Below are 6,856 nucleotides of genomic sequence, written 5' to 3'. Positions count from 1 at the left end.
TTAGGTAAGATAGTAATATTAAGCTTACTACCTCCATTACAATGTAATGTCATTAATCTTATCTTCTGGATGTTCAAGAACAGATGCTTGGAGATCAAAAAATTTAAAGAGACAGGATAAGAGCATAGCCAATATTTTGGCTCTAGCCCTCTGAGGTCAATGATGACCCAGGACATAGGAGAACTTCTGCTGCAACATTCTATAACTAGGTAGAGTCCCTGATTTTCTGATCAAGGAGATTATTGGAACCACAGAAGAAAGTGATTCAACAATGTATAGGGTGCCTAAGGAGAGTCACCAGGAGAGAAAAAAAATCTCTCAAGCTTTCATAGACAGCAACCTGGTCAAGCAATGAATGGCTATGACTCATTCAGATGGCTGACACTGACAAATGTACTAAGAGGTGCTGTACTTGGTTGCAAGGTAATTATTAAGGTGACTTAACTGACCTTGATAGATAGTTAAAAAATGATAAATACGTCTTGCCTTAACTTGGTCTTAAATATCCAGTAAAAAGTTATAACCACAAGATGTAGAAAACAATGCCATAATAATATGTTAGCTGTAAAAGGTTCAAATTATTAACAACTCTGACAATTGTCATCTAAACTGGTAATGCATACTGCTATGGATAATTGGACTGTATAGAGATAACTTGCTGAATACAGGTACCAAAAATCGTTGGACTGGAAATCTTTAGCCTGAGTGAGTAAGTTCACTCAGAATGGAAAGTGAACAATAATAAGAAGGTCTTCCACAGAGTCCTCCAAACATAGTCTCTCCAGCTTCAATTGAACACTCACCACTCACTACAAAACAGAAAAGAGAGATGTAGGGAGTGACTGAAGCTGCACATACTTCAGCATGAGAAAGACATTTTGCTTGAGACAATTCCAATCACTACTTGTCAGGCAACCCTGTGCCTCATGATATTAACTTTGTCAAAAGTATAAATGAATGCCCCTACTGTTTTGTTCAGTTCCTCTTCTCTCATCAGGAAATAGTGTTCCACTTGACCTCAGCTTTCATCTCTGGTCTTATTTTCTCAATCTCCTTGCTGTTTTTCCTGGGACCATGGAGAGCTGCATGGGTGATGGCAAATGATAATTAAAATAATCAATGAGATAAACAAAAAGATACATATGCAGCTGAGTGAAATAAAAAAGACAATGTAAGATATAAAAGACTACTGCAGTAAAGAGGCAGAAATTCTTAAAAAGAACCAAGCATAAATCTTGGAAATGAACCTCTCAATAAGTCAAATAACAAGCTCAAATAAAAATCCGGGCACTAATGTGAATAATCATGGGAAAGAATATCAGGAGTTGAATACAAGGTGGAAGTGTTAGAATGCTCAGATAAGAGCAATGGAAAAAATGAGTAGTACTGAATAAATCTAATAAAAAAGAACTTAAGCCTCCTTGGGCTAAAAGAAGGCACTGAAAAATAGGATAATTGCTTAAAAAATCTATTCATTGAAATGACAAAAGAAAATTTCCTAAAATTGGAGAATGAAAGATATGCTGGGTAAAAGGAGGCATTTGAAACCAAATTGACCTAACCAAAAAAGAACTTTCCCACACAACATCATAATCAAATTGCAAGAAATTCACAACAAAAAAGAATATTAAAATATGTTAGAAAGAAATGCCAAATTACTTGTAAGGGCTAACCCATCAGAATAACAGTTTTATCAACAGGAACTTTAAAGATCAAGAGGGCTTGTAATGAAGGTTTCTAAATCCTGAAAAAAAATTACCAGTCCAGATTATTGTATCTTGCAAGTTACCTTACAAAATGCAAGAAATAAAATCCTTTTATGATAAGTATAAACCAGAGAAGCTCACAACTATAAAGCCATCACTGCAGAAAATAATGGAATCACAAACACAGACCAAGAAGACAACAACTATGAGACTGAGGGAAAGAGTAAAGCTCACTGCAAGAGAAGATAAAGGTATATAATTATGAAATAATAGAAATTAGCACACACCTTTCAATAATAACATTTAATGTAAATGACCTTAATTCTACAATTAAAAGAAATAGATTGGCAGACTTGATTAAAAAAAAATCAGACCCCTCCTTATACCACCTCCAAAAATCCATCTCATCCACAAAAACATACATGGAATTGAAAAGGATGGAAAAAGATATTCCAGGTAACTAGAGCCCAATATCAAGCTATATAGAAGTAGCTATATTCATAGTCAAAAAGGTAGACTTCAAACCAAAACTTGTCAGAAGAGATAAAGAAGGCCACTACATATTGGTAAAGGTAAGAATTTACAAAAAAGAGATAACAGTTGTAAATCTACACACCAAACATCAGTGCCTCCAACTTCATTTTTAAAAAAAGACAAACATGGTTTGATATTAAAAGACAGATGCCAATGCATGCATAGTGGGGGACTTTAACACACCATACTACAAAAAGACAGGTAAGTAGACAATGAAGAGACATCAGAATTAAATTACACTATAGGTCAACTGGACTTAACTGCTATCTATACCATGTTTCATACAACATTAGCACAATAAACCTAATTTTCAGCATGCTGCAGAACCTTCTCCAAAATGCCCCAGTTTTTGAATCATGGAGCAAGTCTCAACAAATACAAAAGTTTGATATAATTTCATGCATCCTATCAGATCACAAAGAAATGACACTAGCAATCAACAGAAATTAAAAAAAAAATTTAAAAAAAATCAACAGAAATTACAAAAAATGTAATGATATGGTAATATGCGGTTAAGCAAATAGTGGGTCACAGAAGAAATTGAGTGAAATTTTAAAAAATTTTACAATCAAATGCTATTGACAGTTCTACACATGGGAATCGATGGGACACTATGAAAACAGACCTAAGAGGAAAGTTCATAGCTATGAGTGTCTACATTATAAAACTGGAGCAAACCCATGTAAATAACCTAAAAATTCATCCTGAGGTCATAGAAAAGCAAGAATAAGCCTAACCTCAAACTAGCAAAAGGAAAGAAATGATAAATATCAGAGCAGAAATTAATGAAATTGAAACTGAAAAAAATCAATAAATCAAAGAATTGGTTCTTTGAAAAGATAAACAAGATTGATAAACCCTTAGTCAAACTTACAAAAAGAAAGGATCAAAAGGTCCAAATAATTAAAAAGGCAAATTACCATAGACACTCCTGAAATCCAGAGGACCATCAGAAATTGTGTTCAAAATTTATAGGCCAACAATTTGGAAAAATCTGGAAGTGGATAAATTCCTAAACATATATGGCCTACCTAAATTGAATCAAGAAAACACAAAATCTAAACAGTCAATAACAAGTAATAAAATTAAAATAAAAATAAAACTCTTCTAACTATGAAAAGCTCAGAACCAGATAGATGTATGGCTAAATTTTACTAGACCTTTATAAAATAACTAATACTAATGCTCCTCAAACTTTTCTGTAAAACAGAAAGAAAAGGTATCTTTCCAAATTCATTTTATGAATCTAGAATTACCCTGATGCCAAAACCAAATATGAACTCAGCCAAAAACTGAAACAATAGCTCAACATCCTTGCTGAACATAGATGCAAAAATCCTTGATAAGATTCTTGTTAACAGAATTCAACATCACATTAAAAAGATTGTGCAACATGATTGTGTTGATTTTATCAGAGATGCAAGGATGGTTCAACATATGAAAATCAATAAATGTGATACATCCCATAAATAGTATCAAGGATAACAATTACATGGTCATCTCTGTAGACACTGAAAAAACCCTTGATAAAATCCAACACCTCTTCATGACAATCCCTATTGGAAACAGGTATAGAAAGATCTTATCTCAGAATGTTAAAAGCTACATATAACAAACCCACAGCTAACATCACACTAAGTAGAGAATAGCAAAGTATTCTCTCTAAAGTCTGGAATATGGCAAGGCCATCCACTCTTGCCACTTCTGCTCAACAGAGCACTTGAAGCTTTATTCAGAGCTACCAGGTGAGAAAAAAAAAAATAGAAGGCATTACAATAGGAAAAGAAAAAGCCAAATATTCTTTATGTGCAGATGATGTGATTCTTTACAGAGAAAACCAAAAAACTCCTCTGAAAGCATTTTAGATCCAATAACTGAATTCAGTAAAGAAACAGGCTATAAAATTAGTACCCCAAAACTATTGTATTCCTGTATATCAATATCCATCATGGAAAAAAACAAGAAAAATTTCCATTTACAATATCTTCAAAAAAATCAGATACCTAGGAATCAATCTATCCAAAGAAGGTGAAAGACCTCTTTAATAAAAATTACAGAACTCTCAAGAAAGAAAATGAAGATGGCATTAGCAAATGGAATGGCATCCTTTGGTCTTTGGTTCTTGCACTGGCAGAGCAAATGTTGCTAAGAAGGCTATACTACCAAAAATGAACTGTAGACTCAAACCATTCCCCACTGAAATACCAACCACATCCTTCCAGAAGTTAGGAAAGGCAAACCTGAATTCCATTTGGAATTACAAAATATTGAAAGCAACCTCTGAACAAACAGACCAATGCAAGAAGCCTCACTATACCAGACTTCAAGCTATATCACAAAGCCACAGTAATAAAAACAACATGGTTCTGGGACAAAAACAGAAATGCAGGTAGTTAGAATAGAGTGGAAGATGCAGAAATAAGTCTAAGCACCTGCATCCAGATGATTTCTGACAATGTAGCAAAAATATATGCTGGAGAAAAGACAATCTCATTAACAAATAGTGCTAGGAAAACATGAGCCATGTGCAGAAAGTTGAAACTAGATCCCTATACTAAAATTTTAAAAACGAATCAAAGTTCTAGATATAAAACCAGAAACAATGAATGTGCTGGAAGACATTATAAGTAAAACACTTGAAGCCATAGGCACAGCAAATACTTCAGGACTAGGATGCCAAACACACAGGAAAAAATACCAAGCAAACAGAACTGCAGCAAACTAGAGAGTACCTGTACAACAAAGGGAATGATAAACAGAGTGAAGAGAAAGCCACTGAATGGAGGAGAATCTGTACTAGCTGCTCTTCTGGTAGAGGATTAATATCAGGCTCTTCCCTGGCTCCATTGCCTTGAAGAAAGTGAAATTCCAAGCTAAGCTAGAATTGAATATATCCAGAACTTCAAAATACTACAAGCAGGTTTTGAAAGGATGAATGCTGACAAAATAATTTCTGTCGATAAATTAGTAAAAGGAAAGTTTCAGGACAATTTCGAATTTGTTCAGTGGTTCAAGAAATCTTTTGATGCAAACTATGGTGGAAAAGAGTAGGACCCTGTAGCTGCCAGACAAGGTCAGGAGATGGCAGTGGCTCCTTCTCTTGTTGTTCCAGCACTGAATAAACTGAAGAAACCTCTCAGCTCTAGCAGTGTAGCTCCGCAGAGACCCATTTCAACACAGGGAACTACTTCGACTCCTAAGGACCCAGGGGTGCTGCGGAAGAATACTGGTGTGGGCAACGGAGATGATGAGGCGGCTGAACTGATGCAGCAGGTCAATGTATTGAAACTTACTGTTGAAGATGGAGAAAGAAAGAGATTACTTTGGAAAGCTAAGGAACACTGAATTGATTTGCCAGGAGAATGAAGGGGAAAACGACCCTGTATTGCAGAGGACTGTAGACATCTATGCCACAGATGAAGGCTTTGTGATACCTGATGAAGGGGGACAAAGGAGGAACAAGAAGAGCATTAACACCATTGACCAGCAGAGCAACATCAGAATTCTTCACTCCACATCATGTGCTTAACTGTAAAATACTCCCTTTTATCATTCTTAGAGGATTCACTGGTTTCTTTTCATAAGAAAAACGAACCTCTTTTGAAAAGTGCACTTTGCAGAAGTTTCACTCCTTTTCCAATAAATTTGAGTTAGGAGCTTTCACCTTGTAGCAGAGCAGTATTAACATCTAGGTGGTTCATCTGGGGAACATAGAGGCTGACTGTGGGGTTTACCATGCGGATGGTGGTCACACTGATTGTTGGAAAAGGTGTTTTTCTGTATGCACTAAAGTACCAACCTCCATAAAGAAATGTAAAGACTGAATTGAATTTTAACCTAATGTGAAATCTTAGCAGAGAACGTGTTAATAAATAAATAAATGCCTTAAAAAATAGAATATATAAAGAACTCAACATTTAACCCTGAAAAACCCAGTGAATCCAGTAAAATAAATGGGCGAATGAAGTGAACATATACTTTTCAAAAGAGTAAGTTCAAATAACCAAAAGCATATAAAGAGCCAGGCATGGTGGTGCATGCCTGCAATCCCAGCACTTGGAAGGCTGAGGCAGGAGGATCATTGCAAATTCAAGACCAGCCTGGGCTACAAAGTGAGCTCTAGTCTAGCCTGAACTGCATAGCAAGATCCTATCTCAAAAAGACAAAACAGAAGCATATAAAAAATGTTCAACACCTCTAGCCACTAGAGAAATACAAATTAAAGTTACATTGAAATTCCATCTCACCCCAGACAGAATGGTTATCATCAAGAATACAAAGAGCAATGAATGCTGCCAAGGATAAAAGGAAAAGATAATTTGCTACATTTTTAGAAAGCCAACTAATACAAAAACTATTGAAATCAGTATGGAGATTCCCAAAAGACCAAACGTAGAAATAACATTTGAGCCAGCTATACCAGTCTTGGGCATTATTTCCAAAGGAACTAAGAAGTGTATACTATAGTGATACACACACACCCATGTTTATAGCAGCACAACAGCTAAGTTGTGGAAATAGCCTATATCTGGAAGATGACACATATATACCCACTAGAGAACTACTCAACTATAAAGAAAAATGAAATCACCTCATTTGCAGGAAGTTGAATGACA

The 6,856-nt window shown here is 35.3% G+C and overlaps 1 pseudogene; it reads left to right on the top strand.

The window, feature by feature from the left end:
* The first annotated feature begins 4,623 nt into the window (after positions 1 to 4,623).
* Positions 4,624 to 5,769, top strand: LOC102026369 (annotated as a pseudogene).
* The last annotated feature ends 1,087 nt before the right edge of the window (positions 5,770 to 6,856 follow it).

The sequence above is a fragment of the Chinchilla lanigera genome, unplaced genomic scaffold (assembly GCF_000276665.1).
Source record: "Chinchilla lanigera isolate Chin_1 unplaced genomic scaffold, ChiLan1.0 scaffold00046, whole genome shotgun sequence".
Classification (NCBI taxonomy): domain Eukaryota; kingdom Metazoa; phylum Chordata; class Mammalia; order Rodentia; family Chinchillidae; genus Chinchilla; species Chinchilla lanigera.
This window is presented reverse-complemented; position numbering and strand designations above follow the sequence as displayed.